The sequence below is a fragment of the Macaca thibetana genome, chromosome 11, assembly GCF_024542745.1.
Source record: "Macaca thibetana thibetana isolate TM-01 chromosome 11, ASM2454274v1, whole genome shotgun sequence".
Lineage (NCBI taxonomy): Eukaryota > Metazoa > Chordata > Mammalia > Primates > Cercopithecidae > Macaca > Macaca thibetana.
Window position 1 is genome coordinate 44,753,448 of NC_065588.1, and position 25,193 is coordinate 44,778,640.

At 39.4% G+C, this 25,193-nt stretch overlaps 1 pseudogene across 1 annotated transcript; it reads left to right on the plus strand.

Moving 5' to 3' along the window:
• The first annotated feature begins 21,719 nt into the window (after positions 1-21,719).
• On the plus strand, positions 21,720-24,991 carry LOC126930201 (renal cancer differentiation gene 1 protein-like; annotated as a pseudogene). Its single transcript, XR_007717473.1, has one exon. The product of XR_007717473.1 is annotated as a renal cancer differentiation gene 1 protein-like (transcript).
• Positions 24,992-25,193: the final 202 nt, after the last annotated feature.

Consider the following 25,193-nt stretch of genomic DNA (forward strand, 5'->3'; position numbering starts at 1 on the left):
ACCCTTCATGCCAGCTCCATCACTCACCAACTGACCCACCCCCTGTTCCTCTTTTATGCCTATCCTGTTAAGAAACCTCAGGCCTCAGCCCAGGGAATTTTCTCCTCAGGGAATCCTTTACATCCTGCACACTATAATTTTATTTTATTATACTTGTTTTTCTTTTATGATGTTTATTATAATTGTAAAAACAAAAACAAAGCAAAACATTTTGAGTAGGTAAGAAAGGTCTCCCCATCCTCCCTCAGCCTGTCTCCATCCCCTGCTGTCAATCTCTGTCTTATTGCCCTGCTTTGGCTCCACAGCACTTACTACCTGACATTTTATAATGTATTTATAATTGTCTCGTACACTGGAATGCAAGCTCTAAAACTTCATCTATTTTTATTAACTTTTTTTCTTTTTTTCTTTTTTTTTAATACTTTAAGTTCTAGGGTACGTGTGCACAACGTGCAGGTTTGTTACATAGGTATACATATGCCATGTTGGTTTGCTGCACCCATCAACTTGTCATTTACATTAGGTATTTCTCCTAACGCTATCCCTCCCTAAGCCCCACACCCCCCGACAGGGCCCGTTGTGTGATATTCCCCACCCTGTGTCCATGTGTTCTCATTCTTCAACTACCACCTATGAGTGAGAACATGTGGTGTTTGGTTTTCTGTCCTTGTGATAGTTTGCTTAGAATGATGTTTTTCAGCTTCATCCATGTCCCTGCAAAGGACATGAACTCATCCTTTTGTATGGTTGCATAGTACTCCATAGTGTATATGTGCCACATTTTCTTAATCCAGTCTATCACTGATGGACATTTGGGTGGTTCCAAGTCTTCGCTATTGTAAATAGTGCTGCAATAAACATACCGGTGCATGTGTCTTTATAGTAGCATGATTTATAATCCTTTGGGTATATACCCAGTAATAAGATCACTGGGTCAAATGGTGTTTCTAGTTCTAGATCCTTGAGGTATCACCACACTGTCTTCCACAATGGTTGAACTAGTTTACAATCCCACCAACAGTGTAAAAGTGTTCCTATTTCTCCATATCCTCTCCAGCACCTGTTGTTTCCTGACTTTTTAATGATTGCCATTCTAATTGGCATGAGATGGTATTACATTGTGGTTTTGATTTGCATTTCTCTGATGACCAGTGATGATGAGCATTTTTTCACATGTCTGTTGGCTGCATAAATGTCATCTACTGAGAAGTGTCTGTTCATATCCTCTGCCCACTTTTTGGTGGGGTTGTTTGTTTGTTTTTTCTTGTAAATTTGTTTAAGTTCTTTGTAGATTCTGGATATTAGCCCTTTGTCAGATGGGTAGATTGCAAAAATTTTTTCCTATTCTGTAGGTTACCTCTTCACTCTGATGATAGTTTCTCTTGTTATGCAGAAGCTCTTTAGTTTAATTAGATCCCATTTGTGTATTTTGGCTTTTGTTGCTGTTACTTTTGGTGTTTTAGTCATGAAGTTTTTGCCCATGTCTATGTCCTGAATGGTATTGCGTAGGTTTTCTTCTAGTATTTTTATGGTGTTAAATCTTACCTTTAAGTCTTTAATCCATCTTGAGTTAATTTTTGTATACGGCATAAGGAAGGGATCCAATTTCAGCTTTCTACATATGGCTAGCCAGTTTTCCCAGCACCATTTATTAAATAGGGAATCTTTTCCCCATTGCTTGTTTTTGTCAGGTTTGTCAAAGATCAGATGGTTGTAGATGTGTGGTGTTATTTCTGAGGCCTCTGTTCTGTTCCATTGGTCTATATCTCTGTTTTGGTACCAGTACCATGCTGTTTTGGTTACTGTAGTCTTGTAGTACAGTTTGAAGTCAGGTAAGGTGATACCTGCAGCTTTATTCTTTTTGCTTAGGATTGTCTTGGCTTTGCAGGCTCTTGTTTGGTTCCATATGAACTTTAAAGGAGCTTTTTCCAATTCTGTGAAGAAAGTCATTGGTAGCTTGATGGGGATAGCATTGAATCTATAAATTACCTTGGGTAGTATGGTCATTTTCACAATATTGATTCTTCCTATCCATGAGCATAGAATGTACTTCCATTTGTTTGTGTCCTTTTTTTTTTTTTTTTTTTTTTTTTTGAGACGGAGTCTTGCTCTGTCACCCAGGCTGGAGTGCAGTGGCCGGATCTCAGCTCACTGCAAGCTCCGCCTCCCGGGTTTACGCCATTCTCCTGCCTCAGCCTCCCGAGTAGCTGGGACTACAGGCGCCCGCCACCGCGCCTGGCTAGTTTTTTGTATTTTTAGTAGAGACGGGGTTTCACCGTCTTAGCCAGGATGGTCTCGATCTCCTGACCTCGTGATCCGCCCGCCTCGGCCTCCCAAAGTGCTGGGATTACAGGCTTGAGCCACCGCGCCCGGCTGTGTCCTCTTTTATTTCGTTAATCAGTGGTTTGCAGTTCTGCTGCAAACTGAGGTCCTTCACATCCCTTGTAAGTTGGATTCCTAGGTACTTTATTCTCTTTGTAGTAATTGTGAATGCGAGTTCACTCATGAATTGGCTCTCTGTCTATTATTGGTGTACAGGAATGCTTTTGAGTTTTGCACATTGATTTTATATTCTGAGACTTTGCCGAATTTGCTTATCAGCCTAAGGAGATTTTGGGCTGGGATGATGGGGTTTTGTAAATATACAATCATGTCATCTGCAACAGAGACAATTTGACTTCCTCTTTTCCTTTATTTCTCTTGCCTGATTGCCCTAGCCAGAACTTCCAACACTATGTTGAATAGGAGTGGTGAGAGAGGGTATCTTGTGCCGGTTTTCAAAGGGAATGCTTCCAGTTTTTGCCCATTCAGTGTGATATTGGCTGTGGGTTTGTCATAAATACATCTTATTATTTTGAGATATGTTCTGTCAATACCTAGTTTATTGAGAGTTTTTAGCATGAAGGGCTGTTCAATTTTGTCAAAGGCCTTTTCTGCATCTATTGAGATAACCATGTGGTTTTTGTCTTTGGTTCTGTTTATGTGATGAATTACGTTTATTGATTTGCATATGTTGAAGCAGCCTTGCATCTCAGGGATGCAGATGACTTGATTGTGGTAGATAAGCTTTTTGATGCACTGCTGGATTCAGTTTGCCAGTATTTTATTGAGGATTTTCGCATCGATGTTCATCACGGATATTGGCCTAAAATTCTTTTTTGTGTGTGTGTGTCTCTGCCAGGCTTTGGTATCAGGATGATGTTGGCCTCATAAAATGAGTTAGGGAGAATTCTCTCTTTTTCTATTGATTGGAATAGTTTCAGAAGGAATGGTACCAGCTCTTCTTTGTACCTCTGGTAGAATTCGGCTGTGAATCCATCTGGCCCTGAACATTTTTGGTTGGTAGGCTATTAATTATTGCCTCCATTTCAGAACCTGTTATTGGCCTATTCAGAGATTCAACTTCTTCCTGGTTTAGTCTTGGGAGGGTGTATGTGTCCAGGAATTTATCCATTTCTTCTAGATTTTCTAGTTTATTTGCGTAGAGTTGTTTATAGTATTCTCTGATGGTAGTTTGTATTTCTGTGGGATCAATGGTAATATCCCCTTTATCATTTTTATTGTATCTATTTGATTCTTCTCTCTTTTCTTCTTTATTAGTCTTGCTAGTGGTCTATCAATTTTGTTGATCTTTTTAAAAAACCAGCCCCTGAATTCATTGATTTTTTGAAGGATTTTTTGTGTCTCTATCTCCTTCAGTTCTGCTTGATCTTAGTTATTTCTTGCCTTCTGCTAGATTTTGAATGTGTTTGCTCTTGCTTCTCTAGTTCTTTTAATTGTAATGTTAGGGTGTCAATTTTAGGTCTTTCCTGCTTTCTCCTGTGGGCATTTAGTGCTATAAATTTCCCTGTACACACTGTTTTAAATGTGTCCCAGAAATTCTGGCACGTTGTGTCTTTGTCTCATTGGTTTAAAAGAACATCTTTATTTCTGCCTTCATTTTGTTATGTACCCAGTAGTTATTCAGGAGCAGGTTGTTCAGTTTCCATGTAGTTGTGTGGTTTTGAGTGAATTTATTAATCCTGAATTCTAATTTGATTGCACTGTGATCTGAGAGACACTTTGCTATGATTTCTGTTCTTTTACATTTGTTGAGGAGTGTTTTACTTCCAATTATGTGGTCAATTTTAGAATAAGTAAGATATGGTGTTGAGAAGAATGTATATTCTGTTGATTTGGAGTTAGAGTTCTGTAGATGTCTAGTAGTTCTGCTTGATCCAGAGCTGAGTTCAAGCCCTGGGTATCCTTGTTAACCTTCTGTCTCATTGATCTGTCTAATATTGACAGTGGGGTGTTAAAGTCTCCCATTATTATTGTGTGGGAGTCTAAGTCTCTTCGTAGGTCTCTAAGGACTTGCTTTATGAATCTGGGTGTTCCTGTATTGGGTGCATTTATATTTAGGATAGCTGGCTGTTTTTGTTGAATTGATCCCTTTACCATTATGTAGTGGCCTTCTTTGTGTTTTTTGATCTTTGATGGCTTAAAGTCTGTTTCATCAGAGACTAGGATTGCAACCCCTGCTTTTTTTTTGCTTTCCATTTGCTTGCTAGATCTTCTCCATCCCTTTATTTTGAGCCTATGTGCATCTTTGCACGTGAGATACAGCACATCTATGGGTCTTGACTCTAATTTGCCAATTTTTGTCTTTTAATTGGGGCATTTAGCCCATTTACATTTAAGGTTAATATGGTTATATTTGAATTTGATCCAGTCATTATGATGTTAGCTGGTTATTTGGCCTGTTAATTGATGCAGTTTCTTCATAGCGTTGATGGTCTTTATAATTTGGCATATTTTTGCAGTGGCTGGTACCGGTTGTTCCTTTCCATGTTTAGTGCTTCCTTCAGGAGCTCTTGTAAGACAGGCCTGGTGGTGACAAAATATCTCAGCATTTGCTTGTCTGTAAAGGATTTTATTTCCCCTTCACTTGTTAAGCTTAGTTTGGCTGGATATGAGATTCTGGGTTGAAAATTATTTGCTTTAAGAATGTTGAATATTGGCCCCCAGTCTCTTCCGGCTTGTAGGGTTTCTGCAGAGAGATCCACTGTTAGTCTAATGGGCTTCCTTTTGTGGGTAACTGACCTTTCTCTCTGGCTGCCGTTAACATTTTTTCCTTCATTTCAACCTTGGTGAATCTGACAATTATGTGTCTTGGGGTTGCTCTTCTTGAGGAGTATCTTTGTGGTGTTCTCTGTATTTTGTGAATTTGAATGTTGACCTGCCTTGCTAAGTTAGGGAAGGTCTCCTGGATAATATCCGGAAGAGTGTTTTCTAACTTTGTTCCATTCTCCACATCACTTTCCAGCACACTAGTGAAACAGATTTGGTCTTTTCACATAGTCCCATATTTCTTGGAGGCTTTTTTCATTTCTTTTCACCCTTTTTTCTCTAATCTTGTCTTCTTGCTTTATTTCATTAATTTGATCTCCTTTCACTGATATCAGTGATCTCCAATCACTGATATCCTTTCTTCCACTTGATAGCATCGGCTATTGAAACTTGTGCATGAGTCACGAAGTTCTCATGCTGTGGTTTTCAGCTCCATCAGGTCATTTAAAGTGTTCTCTACACTGTTTATTCCAGTTAGCCATTCGTCTTACCTTTTTTCAAGGTTTTTAGCTTCCTTGCGATGAGTTAGAACATGCTCTTTAGCTCAGAGAAGTTTGTTATTACTGACCTTCTGAAGCCTACTTCTGTCAACTCATCGAAGTCATTCTCTGTCTTGCTTTGTTCTATTGCTGGTGAGGAGCTGCAGTCCTTTGGATGAGAAGAGTCGTTCTGGTTTTTGGAATTTTCTGCTTTTCTGCTCTGGTTTCTCCCTATCTTTGTGGTTTTATCTCCCTTTGGTCTTAGATGTTGGTGACCTACAGATGGGGTTTTGGCGTGGATGATCTTTTTGTTGATGTTGATGCTATTCCTTTCTGTTTGTTAGTTTTCCTAACAGTCAGACCCCTCAGCTGCAGGTCTGTTGGAGTTTGCTGGAGGTCCACTCCTGACCCTGCTTGCCTGGGTATCACCAGTGGCGGCTGCAGAACACCAAATACTGCTGCCTGATCCTCCCTCTGGAAGCTTCATGCCATAGGGGCACCCACCTGTTGGAGGTGTCTGTCAGCCCCTACTGAGAGGTGTCTTCTAGTCAGGCTACATGAGGGTCAGGGACCCACTTGAAGAGGCAGTCTGTCCATTTTCGGATCTTGAACACCATGCTGAGAAAAACCACTGCTCTCTTCAGGGACGTTTAAGTCTGCAGAATTTGTCTGCTGCCTTTTGTTCAAATATGCCCTGCCCCCAGAAATGGAACCTAGATAGGCAGTAGGCCTCGCTGAGCTGCGATGGGCTCCACCCAGTTCTGGCTTTCCGGAGGCTTTGTTCACACTGTGAGCTACTCAGGTCTCAGCAATACTATATGCCCCCCTGCCGCCCCCGTCAACCTGCAGCATCGCAGATCAATCTCAAACTGTTGTGCTAGCAGTGAGCAAGACTCTGTCAGCATGGAACCTGCCGAGCCAGGCACGGGAGGGTATCTCCTGGTCTGCCGGTTGCTAAGACTGTGGGAAAAGCAGAGTATTTGGTCAGGATTGTACTGTTTCTCCAGGTACAGTCTGTCACGGCTTCCCTTGGCTAGGAAAGGGAAATCCCCCAACCCCTTACACTTCCCAGGTGAGGTGATGTCCTGCCCTGCTTCAGCTCACCCTCCATGGGCTGCACCCACTGTCCAACCAGTCCCAATGAGATGAACCAAGTACCTCAGTTGGAAATGCAGAAATCACCCATCTTTTGTGTCAATCTCACTGGGAGCTGCAGACCAGAGCTGTTCCTATTTGGTCATCTTCAATTTTTCTTTTTAAAAAATTTTTGTGGGTACCTAGGTGTATATATTTACGGGGCTCATGAGATGTTCTGATAGAGGCATGCAGTGTGAAATAAACACATCATGGAGAATGGGGTATCCAGACTTCATCTGTTTCGATCATTGCTATATCCCTAGCATTTATTAGAGGAGTGCCTAGAATGTAGAAGTTCAGTAAATATTTGTTGAATGGCTAAATGACCAAATGAATTTGTTTCATGTTCCTCCATGTTTTGAGTAAGTTCCATAAGGGCAGGGACTCTGTCAGTATTTTTTATCATTTTATCTTCAGAGGTAAGCATGGCACCTGGCATTTAGTAGGTACTTAGTAAAGTTTTATAGAGTAAATGAATAAAAACATCACAAAGCTACCTTTTGCACAAGTCTATTCTGTTTTAATGCATTTTAGGAGATCATAAAAATATGTATATAGTTTTGAGATGGAGTCTTGCTCTATTGCCCAGGCTAGAGTGCAGTGGCATGATCCTGGCTCACTGCAAACTTTGCCTCCTCAGTTCAAGCGATTCTCCTGCCTCAGCCTCCTGAGTAGCTGGGATTACAGGCGCCCACCACCATGCCCGGGTAATTTTTGGATTTTTATTAGAGACGGGGTTTCACCATGTTGGCCAGGCTGGTCTCGAACTCCTGATCTCAGGTCATCCACCGCCCTTGGCCTCCCAAAGTGCTGGGATTACAGGTGTGAGCCACCACACCAGGCCCAGGAACATATTTTGATTATTGAATAAATAAAAGAACAAATATATAAATGAATGCATGATTCATAGGCAATCCCATTTGTGAGACTGCAAGCTGTTCTGGGAGTAAGATGTCATATATGATGTAATACCTATGGTCCTGTTCCAAGGAAGGGGCCAATTTGAAGCTGCTGTGGCTCTCTTGGATGGATAGTGATGGGGCAGTATAAAGAGTCAGAGGACCTTGACGTGAGTCTCAGCTCTACAACTAGTCAGGCATCTGACTTTGGGTAAACAGACAAATTTAATTCTTCATTTTCTCATCTGAGATATCTTTTGAGGTTTACATGACACACTATATAAAAATGAATTATTTTAAACCATAAAATCTGGTTTCTGGTCCTAGTTCCAACACTAATTGGATTAGCTTGGAAACTTTGGACTACTTAGTTCACCACAGGGAGGGTCTGTTACATTATTGAAAAAAACTAGGGGTAATAACATGTCTTTAATAGAATATAATTGATTGCAAAACAAATGCAACTTATTAGTGTATGAACTCCCTATTTCTAATAGGAACTAACTTAACTAGTTCTTAGTTGATTCTTCTTGGCTTAGTCTAAACACACTGCTAGGCACAAGGTAGTCTTCCCATTTCCGCCTAACAAATGTTATTGCTTTTATTTGTCTCCTCGGTATTCTTAAATTTTCCTCTTTCAATATTATTCTACCATATTTGCCTTATGAGATTTCGCATGTAGCACTGAATGACTTCAGAAGTCTTATTCGTGGCCCCTTTGCCTTCAGGTTCTCTCCTTCTGCAATGATTTCTAGCTTCTGCAATTTCTGGGACAAAACTAAAACAGTAACATAAATAGTCTGAAATCCTGTGCATATACTATCATTATAATGAAAGATTTCCACTCTACTTATAATCAAAGACTTGTAAATTGAAACCAGATGGTGACACCAGGTCTACATCTATTTATATGAAAACTATTTTAAATGATAATACCTAGTGCTAGCAAGATTTGGTGAGACTGATATATCCTTCCATGTTGTTGGAAGCATTATATGTTGACACAATACTTTTGGCAAGATGAAATCTCAAATTTCTTTCGAAAATATATCCTAAGCAAATGATTGAAGAGAAAAATAATCTGTGTGTGAAAAATTTATATTTCAGTATTTTTTTTCAAGATAGTTACACTAGGATCAATCCAAAGGTCTAATAACTGAGGAATAGCTACTTACATTTTAGTAGCACATAATGGAATATTTTCTAATGATTAAAATAATAATTACAGAGGAGAGGCAAAAACAGAAAATATTCTTGATATGCTACCTAGTAAAAAGATCAGAAAACACAGTTAGTTTAAAAATGTGCACACCGCAGGGGCTTATATGGAACTTAAAATAGAAAAATAAACAGCTGAGTTGTTAGGGTGGTAACAGAGTGAACAATTCTTTTGATTTTACTTTTTTTTTTTTTTTTTTTTTTTTTTTGAGACAGAGTTTTGCTCTTGTAACCCAGGCTGGAGTGCAATGGTACGATCTTGACTCACTGCAACCTCTGCCTCCTGGTTTCAAGCAATTCTCCTGTCTCAGCCTCCCAAGTAGCTGGAACTACAGGTGCATGCCACCATGCCCGGTTAATTTTTGTATTTTTAATAGAAACAAGGTCTCACCATGTTGGCCAGGCTAGTCTTGAACTCCTGACCTCAGGTGATCTGCCCATCTTGACCTCCCAAAGTGCTGGGATTACAGGCATGAGCCACCATGCCCAGCCTGATTTTACTTTTTTAAAAATAAGTTTTTTATACTTTTAATGAAAAATATCTTTTTGGGTGGAGTAATATAAATTCACATTCTACCTTTTTGCTTCAAATTCAGCAATTAACTAAGCCTAATTCCAACAAGGAATATGCACCTCTTCTTTTACCATTCTATTTTTGCCCTACATACCCTCTAATAAAATTGCATTTGGCTGAGAAGCCATTCCTTTAAGAAGGAGGCTTGGTTGCTCAGTTGGAGAATAAAAATGGCTCAACAGTTTGATTTTTCTATTAGTTTTTCTGCTTTTGCCTGCCCTCTGTCTAGCACTCTTCAATCCCAAATCTGTGGTCTAGGAAACTTGTCTGAAGAAGAGGACCATCCTGAGGCCACTGAGGAGGTTGGAGGCTGGGGTTTCTCTGCATTGAAAGGTCCCTAGTAGCGAAGGCAAAAGAAAAGCTTTTGAAGAGAAGAGTGTCTTGAAGTGAAGCATGCTGTGCTCCTGTGGAGTGGGAAGAAAGTGGTATCAAAGATGTTCTTTTCCTCCTTCTTCCCACACCCTAGTTGCAGACTTTGTGGTCTCCCTGAGTAAATCTTTGTAGACACATGTTGTTTTGGCTTTTAAGGAATGAAAACGTTTTTACATGTTTTGTGGCAAGAATATGAACGGGGATTATAGAGTTTGCTTTATCCTGAAAAATTCTATGGAACTGCGCAATTAGTCTCTGCTTTCTACCTATTTCGTATTGCTTGAGGATGGGACCTTGAGCTATAAATGACCTCTCAAATTAATTTCAGCCAAAGATCTTGGCATTTAGTTAGGAAATCCCCCACCAGAGAAAATGAGAATACTCCAAACTCACTGTTACCCATAATTCACGATTGCTCCTCCTTGGCTTCCATCCAGCTCCTCATCTAGCAACTATGGCCCTTCACCCCCACTAATTTATTCCAAAGGAATCTTAGCCTTTTGTCCAAAATCTGATAAATGAAGGAAAAGGACAAACAATTACAGATTGATAAAGTGACAAACTGTTCAACTTCCTAAAATATCTTATTCCAGCTCTGTTCATGACCTATTTTTGTGAATTTGGCAAGGCGCTTTCTGCTTCCTCTTTCTGAGCCAGTTCTCTGTGCTGTGCAATAAAAAGTTTGGAACAGTTGCTTATTAAGATTCCTCACATGTGGCCGTATGGGAAGGACTGACAAGGCCTGTTGACTCCAGTTCTTCCTGGAGATGAGCTACTGCCTACTGCCTCACTTTGAGAAACAAATGATGTGGGATGCTCAAAGAACTCACGCAGGTCTCTGGAAAATCTGGTTTTCTTTTCCAACCAGTTGACAACTGTATGGTAGTGCATTTAAACAATATTCAACATGTGTTTAGTTTTGGAAAAGGCTAGTGTGTTGGCATGCGTGGGCTCTGGTTTCAGTCAGTACCTGCTAAGAGGCTTGGGTCACCCTCTTTTTCTTCCACCTCATTACTCCTTTACCACTCCTGGTTCAGAGGATGGCTCCTAGCCAGTTCGTGTGACTTTCTTCACTTTTACTAGTCTTTTTCTACTTGGTATCCATGCACCAGGCTGGCCCTCGGAGAAGGAGAGAGAGTAATCTGGGCCCCAAGTTGCTGGGGATTAATCCATACTCATGGGGAAAGTAGTAGTATCCAGTGATCTGGGCCCCTGAGATGGGCATCCACTCCTGCCACTTTTGTGGTCTAGGGAAAGACCATGGAGTGAGGCACTGAAGGCTTGCTAACCCTTCTGCTAGCCAGGGACCAGCATGGGCCTCCTCAGGTTTGATCTTCACTATACACCTGCATGCACACATACTCACACCCACATTCTCTCACACAAATGCAAACAGACAAGCCTTCCTTCTAGAATCGCAGGAGTCTATGGAGATAAAAGATCACATGGATCACTTTATTTCTGTCTCCAACTAATACATGAGCCCCATTCAGCATCTCCAATGTGTCCATCCAGCCTCCATTTGAATGTCATCAAGAACTCATTCCCATCATTGGTTGTAGAATTGATTCAAAGTTTGTTTGCCTCCATCCTATCTATAATCCTGATATTACATGACCTATGTGACCATATCCATGAACACGCAAACTTCAGTATTTTTCAAAATACTAAAAACAAACAAAAACCAAAGCAAAAAACAAAAACAAATAGCTCCCTTGACTTCACATCCTCTAAACATACTGCTTTATTTTCTCAATCTCCTTCACGGGAATACTTCTCAATAAAGTTAACTGTGGTTGATCTCTCTACTTTTTCACCTATCATTCTGTTTTCAACTTATCTAGCTGAAACTTCTCTCATCAATATTATCAACTACTTTTAAATCCAATGTTACAAAATCCAGTGGTAGCTTTTCTGTTCTTTTATTTGAATTTTCAACAGTACTCAACACAGCTGACCTCTCTATTCTTGAAGCACTCTCTTCTCTTGGCTTTTGTGATACAAAATTCCTCCTTGTTCAATGGCTGCTGTGCCTCAGTTTCTCTCGGTGGATAATCCTCAGCTTGAACTAGAAATGTTGGCATGCTGCAGGGCTTCTTTCCAGAATTCGTTCTCCTTAGATGTTCTCGAAAACATTTTCCTTAGATGTTCTATGCCAGTCTTACGGCTCTGAATACTACATACACCCCAAATGTTAGCCCTGACCATTTCCTAGAGCTTCAAAATAATATATATAACTGGATATTTGACATTCCACTCTGATATCTAATACAGACTTGGGCTTTTTAGTCAAAATGCAACCAACCAGCCAAACTAACAAATCCTCAATTTTTGCCTTCCTAATATGCATTTCCCCAATTATCCTGACTTCAGTAAATGATGTACCATCATCTACCCAGTTGCCCAAGAAAAAATCTAGACTTACCTCAAGCCCTCTCTTTCTTTTCTGGTCTATATCTAATGTAGCAGCAAGCCCTATAACTGTACTTCCAAAATATATTCCAAATTTCTCTTCTCTTTTTCTCTGATCAATCTTAGTAAAAAATACCATCAGATGTCACATGGAGTCTTGCAATAGCTCCTAATCATCATCCCTGATTCTACTCTTGTCCTTCTATAATTAGTGCTCCATAAAGAAGCCAGAGCAATCCTTCAAAACTCTCCTATATCACTGAGAATCAAACACAGATTCCTGATATCATGGTCTAAAAGTTACTATGGGATCTGACTGCAGACAGCCTTTTTTACCCATCGCTTGCTAAACTTTAGTCATGCAGCCTTCTTTCTGTCCCCAATTAACTCAAGTTTCTTCTGTGCCAAGGCCTCTGCATTAGCTCTTTCTTCTGACTGGAATGTCCTTCCTTCTGAGGATGGTGGGCTTCTTTTGTCATTCAATATTGACTCAAACACCACCTACCCCTCCAAAACTCATGTTGAAATTTAATCGCTATTGTATCACCATTAAGAGGTGGGCCCTTTAAGAGGCAATTAGTCCTTAACAGGTGGCTTGGCACAGTGGCTCATGCCTGTAATCCTAGCACTTTGGGAGGCTGAGGCAGGTGGGTCACCTGAGGTCAGGAGTTTGAGACCAGGTGAAACATGGTGAAATCCCTTCTCCACTAAAAAGACAAAAAATTAGCTGGGCATGGTGGCAGGCACCTGTAATCTCAGCTACTCGGGAAGTCTGAGGCAGGATAATCACTTGAACCTAGGAGGTGGAGGTTGCAGTGAGCTGAGATCATGCCACTGCATTCCAGCCTGGGCAACAGAGGGAGACTCCGTCTCCAAAAAAAAAAAAAAGAGAGAGAGAGATGATTAGGGTCCACCTTCACAAATAGATTAATGCTGTTATCATGGGATGGATTTCTGATTAAAAGGATGAGTTTGATATGATCTCCCCTCAGTCTCATGTGCATGCTTACCCTTCCACCATGTTATGTGACACAGCAAGAAGGCCCTCACCAGATGCAACTCCTCAACCTTGGATTCCCAGCCTCCAAAGTCATGAGTCAAATAAATTTTTTCTTCATAAATCACCCAATCTATGGTACTATGTGACAGCAGAAAAATGAACTAAGACATCCCAGAAAGAAGCACATGGGTGTGCAGATGTGGAATCAGTTCTGGTCATCAGTGGCACTACCAAATTCTCTATCACGGCCAGGAAGTAAACTCCCAGGAACAGCACAAAGAGCAGAGCCTGAATGTGGGCGTCAATAGACATTCCAAGGAGGATGAACTTGGAGATAATGCTGTGGTTCCTCAGAATCAAACAGAAAACTTTCCCTTGGAATAAAATAAATGTTTTAAAACTTCATTTTCTGCTTCCCTATTTCCTCTGAATCTTAATTCTGTTTGCACATTATTTCTTGACCTTGGAATTAAAGTTCAAATTCTGAACCATCTTCACTAATTCTTTAGACACAATTAACATCTTTGATTTTGTTATATTCTATACCCTCAACCTTAGTCCAGTCTGATGCCGTTAGGTCTTTCAAAAAAAATTTTTATAATTTCAGCTCTTGTTTTAGATTTAGAGGTAATGTGCAAGTTTCTTACATGGGTATATTGTGTGATGTTAAGGTTTGGGGTACAATTGATCCCATCTCCAAGGTAGTGAGTGTAACACCCAACAGTTAGTTTTTCAACCCTTGTCTCCCTTCCTCCCTCTCCTTGTAGTAGTCCCCAGTGTCTATTGTTGTCATCTTTATGTCCATGAGTACCCAATATTTAGCTGCCTCTTATACATGAGAACATGAGTTGCTTAGTTTTATGTTCCTGCACTAATTTGCTTAGAGTAATGGCCTCCAGTTGCATCCATGTTGCTAAAAAGAACATGATCTCATTATTTTTTATGGCTGCACAGTATTCCATGGTGTATATGTGCCACATTTTCTGTATCCAATCCGGCATTGATGGGCACCTAGGTTGATTCCATGTCTTTGCTAGAAAAAAAATATTTAGATGGAAAACAGACCATAGCATTTGCCAGTGCAGGAAGAAATTGCTAATGCAGCAGCAAAGGGGCTGATTGAAGGCGTGAATTTATTGCAAATGGGAATTCCATAATGATCCAGAGAATAGTGGAGGTCATGTTGGGAATAGGGATTCCTTATCCGTGCAAAATGAAGGAAAGCAAAGCATGTATAAAGTGGTACAGGGAAGGTAGGAATTGTAGTGTCTGGAAGGGAAAGACCTTCTCTATTTATTCCTCTGTGCTGTCAATAAAGTGCAAGGTAAGTCATCAATAAGAGTGTGCTAGGGAGGCTAATGTTGGATTGATAGTAGTGTGGAAGGTCTATTCAATATTTTTATTATTTATTTGAGTCCAGTGGTCATTGTTGTGTGATTTTTCCCCAGTTTGGCATATGTGAAGAGTAAGTTGCCTTTATGTCAGACATGTGAGGGGATAGAGGAAAAGATGACTTAAGAAGTGAATTTAGTCTGTGTAAAAAGAGAAGTGATGATATGAGTGGCATGAGAATGAAAATGTGGCAGACACAAGGATCAGCATTCTCAATGCATGTGAGGAATGGTTGGCTTGGGAACACCAAATCATATTAATTAGAAAATATGTGACTGTGCTAGAATAATGTGGTTGAAATTGAGGTTTTTGAAGGTAGTGTATGTAAAGGAAACAGGGACACAAGGAATTCATTTGCTGTTATTTTAATTAAGATGAAGATTTTTCTGTTGTTTAGTTCTTTCTCTTTTAGAAAAGAAGCCACATGATGTTAAAAAAAAATTTAATATGTTACAGTTTTCAATTTTAAAAGGTAGAGCCCAAGTAACATAGCCCAGAGATAGCCTAGATGTTTGGTTGTAAGATGGCACCTGCCCTCATTTTCTCCAGAAAAAAAAAATGCCTGAATCTTCCATCCTTTTCATTTCCTGTAGCTCACTGTCCTGATAGGTGGACAGCATTTAGAGATCTTATAAGAGCAGAAATATCAATGCTCTGACATCCATAGAAGTGGGATGTTGGTTGAGATAATCTATTGAGCCACAGGGAACTCAAATTACCTTCTTAATGTCCTCTCTTCTATCTTTACTAGACTGGCAAGTGCCAGAATTCTAATTTCAGCTTCCCTGAATTTCATTACCCTAAAGAAATGTAGGCTCTTTGCTCCAAAGACCAGAGAAGGCAGCAGGATATATGAAAATAAAGACGGACTTGAAGACATGCTTGGGATTAGGACATAGTCCTAGTTTTGTTTCTTACTAGCTCTATGATCTTTGGAAGAGTTTTAAGCCTTTCTTTTTTATTATTATTTTTATTATACTTAACTTCTAGGGTACATGTGCATAACGTGCAGGTTTGTTACATATGTATACTTGTGCCATGTTGGTGTGCTGCACCCATCAACTCGTCAGCACCCATCAACTCGTCATTTACACCAGGTATAACTCCTAATGCAATCCCTCCCCCCACCCCATGATAGGCCCCGATGTGTGATGTTCCCCTTCCCAAGTCCAAGTGATCTCATTGTTCATTTCCCACCTATGAGTGAGAACATGCAGTGTTTGGTTTTCTGTTCTTGTGATAGTTTGCTGAGAATGATGGTTTCCAGCTGCATCCATGTCCCTACAAAGGACACAAACTCATCCTTTTTTATGGCTGCATAGTATTCCATGGTGTATATGTGCCATATTTTCTTAATCCAATCTGTCACTGATGGACATTTGGGTTGATTCCAAGTCTTTGCTATTGTGAATAGTGCCACAATAAACATACGTGTTTATTTTTATAGCAGCATGATTTATAATCCTTTGGGTATATACCCAGTAATGGGATGGCTGGGTCATATGGTATTTCTAGTTCTAGATCCTTGAGGAATCGCCATACTGTTTTCCATAATGGTTGAACTAGTTTACAATCCCACCAACAGTGTAAAAGTGTTCCTATTTCTCCACATCCTCTCCAGCACCTGTTGTTTCCTGATTTTTTAATGATTGCCATTCTAACTGGTGTGAGATGGTATCTCATTGTGGTTTTGATTTGCATTTCTCTGATGGCCAGTGATGATGAGCATTTTTTCATGTGTCTGTTGGCTGTATGAATGTCTTCTTTTGAGAAGTGTCTGTTCATATCCTTTGCCCACTTTTTGATGGGGTTGTTTGTTTTTTTCTTGTAAATTTGATTGAGTTCTTTATAGGTTCTGGATATTAGCCCTTTGTCAGATGAGTAGATTGCAAAAATTTTCTCCCATTCTTTAGGTTGCCTGTTCACTCTGATGGTAGTTTCTTTTGCTGTGCAGAAGCTCTTTAGTTTAATTAGATCCCATTTGTTAATTATGGCTTTTGTTGCCGTTGCTTTTGGTGTTTTAGACATGAAGTCCTTGCCCATGCCTATGTCCTGAATGGTATTACCTAGGTTTTTTTGTAGGGTTTTTATGGTATTAGGTCTAACATTTAAGTCTCTAATCCATCGTGAATTAATTTGCGTATAAGGAGTAAGGAAAGGATCCAGTTTCAGCTTTCTACTTATGGCTAGCCAATTTTCCCAGCACCATTTATTAAATAGGGAATCCTTTCCCCATTTCTTGCTTTTGTCAGGTTTGTCAAAGATCAGATGGCTGTAGATGTGTGGTATTATTTCTGAGGACTCTGTTGGTTCCATTGGTCTATATCTCTGTTTTGGTAGCAGTACCATGCTGTTTTGGTTACTGTAGCCTTGTAGTATAGTTTGAAGTCAGGTAGCGTGATGGCTCCAGCTTTGTTCTTTTGACTTAGGATTGTCTTGGCAATGTGGGCTCTTTTTTGGTTCCACATGAACTTTAAAGCAGTTTTTTCCAATTCTGTGAAGAAAGTCATTGGTAGCTTAATGGGGATGGCATTGAATCTATAAATAACCCTGGGCAGTATTACCATTTTCACAATATTGATTCTTCCTATCCATGAGCATGGTATGTTCTTCCATTTGTTTGTGTCCTCTTTTATTTCACTAAGCAGTGGTTTGTAGTTCTCCTTGAAAAGGTCTTTTACATCCCTTGTAAGTTGGAATCCTAGGTATTTTATTCTCTTTGAAGCAATTGTGAATGGAAGTTCATTCATGATTTGGCTCTCTGTTTGTCTGTTACTGGTGTATAAGAATGCTTGTGATTTTTGCACATTGATTTTGTATCCTGAGACTTTGTGGAAGTTTCTTATCAGCTTAAGGAGATTTGGGGCTGAGACAATGGGGTTTTCTAAATATACAATCATGTCATCTGCAAACAGGGACAATTTGACTTCTTCTTTTCCTAACTGAATACCCTTTATTTCCTTCTCTTGCCTGATTGCCCTGTCCAGAACTTCCAACACAATGTTGAATAGGAGTGGTGAGAGAGGGCATCCCTGTCTTGTGCCAGTTTTCAAAGGGAATGCTTCCAGTTTTTGCCCATTCAGTATGATATTGGCTGTGGGTTTCTCATAAATAGCTCTTATTATTTTGAGATACGTTCCATCAATACCGAATTTATTGAGAGTTTTTAGCATGAAGGGCTGTTGAATTTTGTCAAAGGCCTTTTCTGCATCTATTGAGATAATCATGTGGTTTTTGTCTTTGGTTCTGTTTATATGCTGGATTACGTTTGTTGATTTGTGTATGTTGAACCAGCCTTGCATCCCAGGGAAGAAGCCCACTTGATCATGGTGGATAAGCTTTTTGATGTGCTGCTGGATCTGGTTTGCCAGTATTTTATTGAGGATTTTTGCATCGATGTTCATCAGGGATATTGGTCTACAATTCTCTTTTTTTGTTGTGTCTCTGCCAGGCTTTGGTATCAGGATGATGTTGGCCTCATAAAATGAGTTAGGGAGGATTCTCTCTTTTTCTATTGATTGGAATAGTTTCAGAAGGAATGGTACCAGCTCCTCCTTGTACCTCTGGTAGAATTCAGCTGTGAATCCATCTGGTCCTGGACTTTTTTTGGTTGGTAGGCTATTAATTATTGCCTCAATTTCAGAGCCTGCTATTGGTCTATTCAGGGATTCAGCTTCTTCCTGGTTTAGTCTTGGGAGAGTGTAAGTGTCCAGGAAATTATCCATTTCTTCTAGATTTTCTAGTTTATTTGCATAGAAGTGTTTATAGTATTGTTGGATGGTAGTTTGTATTTCTGTGGGGTCGGTGGTGATAGCCCCTTTATCATTTTTTATTGCGTCTATTTGATTCTTCTCTCTTTTCTTCTTTATTAGTCTTGCTAGCGGTCTATCAATTTTGTTGATCTTTTCAAAAAACCAACTCCTGGATTCATTGATTTTTTGGAGGGTTTTTTGTGTCTCTATCTCCTCCAGTTCTGCTCTGATCTTAGTTATTTCTTGCCTTCTGCTAGCTTTTGAATGTGTTTGCTCTTGCTTCTCTAGTTCTTTTAATTGTTATGTTAGAGTGTCAATTTTAGATCTTTCCAGCTTTCTCTTGTGGGCATTTAGTGCTATAAATTTCCCTCTACACACTGCTTTAAATGTGTCCCAGAGATTCTGGTATGTTGTATCTTTGTTCTCATTGGTTTAAAAGAACATCTTTATTTCTGCCTTCATTTCATTATGTACCCAGGAGTCATTCAGGAGCAGGTTATTCAGTTTCCATGTAGTTGAGCAGTTTTGATTGAGTTTCTTAGTCCTGAGTTCTAGTTTCATTGCAGTGTGGTCTGAGAGACAGTTTGTTATAATTTCTGTTCTTGTACATTTGCTGAGGAGTGCTTTACTTCCAATTATGTGGTCAATTTTGGAATAAGTGTGATGTGGTGCTGAGAAGAATGTATATTCTGTTGATTTGGGGTGGAGAGTTCTGTAGATGTCTATTAGGTCCGCTTGGTGCAGAGATGAGTTCAATTCCTGGATATCCTTGTTAACTTTCTGTCTCATTGATCTGTCTAATGTTGACAGTGGGGTGTTGAAGTCTCCCATTATTATTGTATGGGAGTCTAAGTCTCTTTGTAAATCTCTAATGACTTGCTTTATGAATCTGGGTGCTCCTGTATTGGGTGCATATATATTTAGGATAGTTAGCTCTTCTTGTTGAATTGATCCCTTTACCATTATGTAATGGCCTTCTTTGTCTCTTTTGATCTTTGATGTTTTAAAGTCTGTTTTATCAGAGACTAGAATTGCAACCTCTACTTTTTTTTGTTCTCCATTTGCTTGGTAGATCTTCCTCCATCCCTTTATTTTGAGCCTATGTATGTCTCTGCATGTGAGATGGGTCTCCTGAATACAGCAAACTGATGGGTCTTGACTCTTTATCCAGTTTGCCAGTCTGTGTCTTTTAATTGGAGCATTTAGTCCATTTACATTTAAGGTTAATATTATTATGTGTGAACTTGATCCTGCCATTATGATATTAACTGGTTATTTTGCTCGTTAGTTGATGCAGTTTCTTCCTAGCCTCGATGGTCTTTACATTTTGGCATGTTTTTGCAATGGCTGGTACCGGTTGTTCCTTTCCATGTTTAGTGCTTCCTTCAGGGTCTCTTGTAAGGCAGGCCTGGTGGTGACAAAATCTCTAAGCATTTGCTTATCTGTAAAGAATTTTATTTCTCCTTCACTTATGAAACTTAGTTTGGCTGGATATGAAATTCTGGGTTGAAATTCTTTTCTTTAAGAATGTTGAATATTGGCCCCCACTCTCTTCTGGCTTGTAGAGTTTCTGCTGAGAGATCTTCTGTTAGTCTGATGGGCTTCCCTTTTTGGGTGACCCGACCTTTCTCTCTGGCTGCCCTTAAGATTTTTTCCTTCATTTCAACTTTGGTGAATCTGGCAATTATGTGTCTTGGAGTTGTTCTTCTTGAGGAGTATCTTTGTGGCGTTCTCTGTATTTCCTGAATTTGAATGTTGGCCTGCCCTACTAGGTTGGGGAAGTTCTCCTGGATGATATCCTAAAGAGTGTTTTCCAACTTGGTTCCATATTCCCCCTCACTTTCAGGTACCCCAATCAGACGTAGATTTGGTCTTTTTACATAATCCCATACTTCTTGCAGGCTTTGTTCATTTCTTTTTCTTCTTTTTTTCTTTATTTTTCTCTTCTTGCTTCATTTCATTCATTTGATCCTCAATCGTTGATATTCTTTCTTCCAGTTGATCAAGTCGGTTACTGAAGCTTGTGCATTTGTCACTTATTTCTCATGTCATGGTTTTCATATCTGTCAGTTCGTTTATGGCTTTCTCTGCATTAATTATTCTAGTTATCAATTCTTCCACTCTTTTTTCAAGATTTTTAGTTTCTTTGCGCTGGGTACATAATTCCTCCTTTAGCTCTGAGAAGTTTGATGGACTGAAGCCTTCTCTCATCTGGTCAAAGTCATTCTCCGTCCAGCTTTGATCCATTGCTGGCGATGAGCTGTGTTCCTCTGCAGGGAGAGATGCGCTCTTATTTTTTGAATTTCCAGCTTTTCTGCCCTGCTTTTTCCCCATCTTTGTGGTTTTATCTGCCTCTGGTCTTTAATGATGGTGACCCGTACTGATGGGGTTTTGGTGTGGGTGTCCTTCCTGTTTGTTAGTTTTCCTTCTAACAGTCAGGACCCTCAGCTGTAGGTCTGTTGGAGATTGCTTGAGGTGCACTCCAGACCCTGTTTGCCTGGGTATCAGCAGCAGAGGCTGCAGAAGATAGAATATTGCTGAACAGTGAGTGTACCTGCCTGATTCTTGCTTTGGAAGCTTCCTCTCAGGGGTGTACTCCACCCTGTGAGGTGTGAGGTGTCAGTCTGCCCCTAGTGGGTGATGTCTCCCAGTTAGGCTACTCAGGGGTCAGGGACCCACTTGAGCAGGCAGTCTGTCCATTCTCAGATCTCAGCCTCTGTGTTGGGAGATCCACTGGCCTTTCTTATCTAATTTTTTCAGCCATAAAATGGCATGTAACATCTCTCTTGCATGGTTTTAAGACTTTTATTTAGATAACTTATGGGCAGTGATCAGCACAATTAGCCAATTGGTTATGATTAGACTTTGATGTTACCCATTGCCTTAATTTTAATATTTTAATGTTCCCAAGCAAAAGAAGAGTCAATCCTGAGAGCAGATCAGAATATATTAGTGAATAGAGAAATAAAAACAAGATCAAGGAGGGATAGATGATGGGGGGTAGGAGAGAATGGCCCTACTATGAGAGCAGAGCTCCAGGAATGCTCAATGACAAAGAAAGTACACAGCAAGGGAGATGTGGAGGAGAGGAAGGGATGAAAAGAACTGATGAGTGCCTGAGGAGCTGGCCAGAGACATCAAGGTCGACCTAACTCTTGTTATCCCCAATGGAGAGAGCCTCAAGGTACTCTGACCCATTAACAAATGCCCCAATAAACCTTCACACAGGAGGAAAAGAACAACAACTACCTTTCTCTAGGAACAGACTTCTTTTGTCGATCTAGGTGTCAGTATTAGAAAAAAGAAATATATTAAAAAGACGGTTGGTGTCGGTTCGGCTGCTGGGGTCGGATTCCGCGGTCCCAGCCCTTCCCCATGGCAGACGCTGAGGAGTTGCAGGTTTCTTTGCCGCCCCCGCCGCCTCTCTCTTCTCCCTCCTCTTGAGACGCCTCTGCAGCCTCTTCCCCAGGCGGCCCAGCGAGTTTGGGCTGGCCAGTTCCGAGCAGGAGCAGCGGCCGAACGGTGGACCCGCTGGAGGAAGTGGAGCTGCAGATGGGAGATGCAGCCTTTTCATTAACCAAACTTCTTGAAGCCACATCTGCAGTATCAGCTCAAGTGGAAGAGCTTGCCTTCAAATGTACAGAAAATGCACGTTTCCTTAAAACGTGGCGAGACCTCTTGAAAGAAGTCTATGATTCTTTGAAACCTGATGACTAATTTGGCATACTTCGTTATTTAACAACGACTGCAATCATTCATACGTCTTATGTCACATTTGTACATGTACCACACGTATAGAATGACCTCTGTCAAGCAGTTCTGTATATACTCAGAATGAAATTTTTCTTGGTTTTCTTGGCTTCTGTGAAAGCAGAATACCGATGCTGTTCTTGTTGCGGACCAGTACTAGTTTGTCCTTAAATACTTTATGCCTCTGAACTTTCACAGAATCCTTTATGAAAGTCAACTTCATCAATACATGGTTAATATTAATAGAGCCACAGTGCTACCATTAGCAAACTAGGTAGACCATTATTTGTTTTGCAACAAGATGCTAAGCATGGCAGAGTTTGAAGTTGCGTTTCATCTTAAGGACCGTGGGAGGTAACTTTAAGGTTGCCAGTGGTGGATCCAGCTCCATTTGGCTAAGTTGTCTGCAGCTAATGATTGTGTCTTTATTCTATATCCCCAGCACCTAAAACAGGTTCACACAACACTCACTAAATGTTTGTTGAATAAACGAGTTAACAAACAAAATTAAAAGCTTTTTCTCTTCCTATATTTAGCATGAAGACTGTCATTGTTTCTTTAGAAAATGTATGAATCTGAACTTTATTGACTTGAAGAAAAACATTCTTTTTTTAACAGAGATTTGGACTTTGATGATAGGTTTTAAAATATATGATAAATATTTTTTGTACTTTTTTTAAAGACTTTACTTCAGAAAAGGAGACTGTCTAGAAAGAATGCATATTTTTTCCCTATTTATTTCTGTGGTTACTGCTTTTGGAGTTTAACTGTGTTTGTATCTGATATTTGTATATGTTTGATGGCTATTTTTAAGGTGCCTTGTCAGATTTATGGCTCTGTGCTATTACTTTTTGAGCTTTGCAAGTTGCGTACATAATAATTCTAAAGAAGTTATTTTGTTTGCAATGCATCAAATTTAAATGATGTGATTTTTTTTGTATTATTTGACCTTAGTGACAGTTCTATTTTGCATCCTATATATTATGTTGCTTTTGGTATTTTGTGTTGTGTGTCAACGATTAAGCCAACTAATCCTCCACCATATATAACTTCTGGACATCTTTGATACAACATCTTAATTCTTTGTAGATATGAAGATATGTACAGAACTATATTCTAACACCTAGCAATGGGGCTATGAGAGGGGACAGATGGATGGGCAAAGAATAGTTTTGTTTAACATATTAGTCATAGTTCTTGATTAGATTTTTTAGTTAAAGATCACACATAGGGTGTGATTTCTATGCCAAAGATATGCTTATTTCAGTATTAGAAAAATATTCTTACATGTCCTGAAAATTGCAATTTTTTAAATGTGTAAAACTAAATTCTTATTAAAAGCACATTTTATTTCCATTTCTTTGGATTCATTACCTTAAAACTTTTTACTGACATATTTCAAAGATACAGGAGAGGTAAATGAGTTCAAGAAAATCCATGTATTTCTACCATGCAGATGTAATAAATGTTAGGATTTGGCTATATTTTCTTCAGACACACATATATATGTAATTGCAAATATTAGATACATTTGAAGTTCATTTTGTTACCTCTTTGTTCCTGTCCCTTTCCTCCCTCCCCAGAGTCCCCAGAGATAACCACTAGAGGTGGCATATATTCTAGCGTGTGTTTTTATATTTTTAATACAAATACATTTTTTAAAACGCTATAAAATATTGTTTTATGTATGTGGTAGCCAGCCTCCAGATGGTCACCAGTGATCCCTGGCCTCCTGGTGTTCATTCCCCCCATATAGCCTTCTCCTGCATTTTACAGTGCTGACTTTTGTAACTACCAGGATATTGAGCAAGTGCAGTGTGTGATTTCTGAGGCCATATTTTTTACTCCTTTTTTTTTTTTTTTTTTTAAGAGACAAGATCTCACTCTATTGCTCAGGCTGAAGTGTGGTGGCAGGATCACAGCTCACTGTAACCGTAAACCTGGACTCAAACGATCCTCCCATCTCGCCTCCTAAAGCACTGGGATTACAGGCATTTTTGCTCATTTTTCCATTTTGTTTTTTTACTTGTCAGTTGTTAGATATCACATATTTTGAATACTAATAATCTGTTATGTATGTTTCAATTATCTTGTTTAGTCTGGTTTGTCTTCATATTTTGGTTATGAAATCTTGAATTTTTAAATTTTAATGTAATCTTACCAATCTTTCATAATGATTTGCTTTTTCTGGTTTTTGTATAGGAAATGTCATAAAAATAGTCTTATTCAGCCTTCCAAAAGTTACAAAATTTTTGTTTTTAACATTTAGATGCTTAGTCCAACTGAAATTTGTTTTCGTTTATGGCATGATTTTGGAATCTTGTTTTAATTATTTTTGCACATTTATAGCTCTTCCTCCTAGTATCAATGTTTCAAGTGCAACATCTGTCATGCAGTTACTATATAAGGGCCAGATTCTGACCTTTCTGTTCTTTTGATCTGAGGGAAATTTGAACATGCCACCCCCAAATACACCAATTTGGCATACTGATTATTTCAAGCTAAAGGTACTTGAGAAACAGTAGTTGCAGAAATGGCTATCTTAACTGTCCTTTCCTACCTGTAGCAAGCCATACAGACTTCTTTGAGAAAGATGCTTTCCTGATACCAAGATGAGAAGATGGCTCTAATCAACTGAGACAGTACCAGAGAAATCTACAAACAAAGCTTACTGTTAGTTTCTTGCCATATGTTTACCTTCCCACGGTTTCTGCCTCTGGAAGCCTAAAACTGCTTTCCTTTGTCTTGTCACACTTCTCTGAAACGTATTCTTTGTGGAAGATGCTACATAATATAATCCAGAGTTGTAAGTCACTACTTGTGTTTACCTTTTCATTGAGTTTTCTCCTGTGTGATGTACACTGCATATATTAATAAAATTACTTGTTTTTCTCTTGTTAAAAAAAAAGAAAGAAAAAAGAAATATATTAGTTCATGTGCCAGGAGCCTTCCAGGTAAAGAGCTCAAAACCCTTTTCTAGATTGTTCTAATCTTGTGCTGAATCCAAAAACAAGAGAAATATAATTTTGAGAAGTTCTGATTCTTAACAACATATTTGAGCACTTAGACTATTTCAAACACGATTCCACTGTTGTTTTT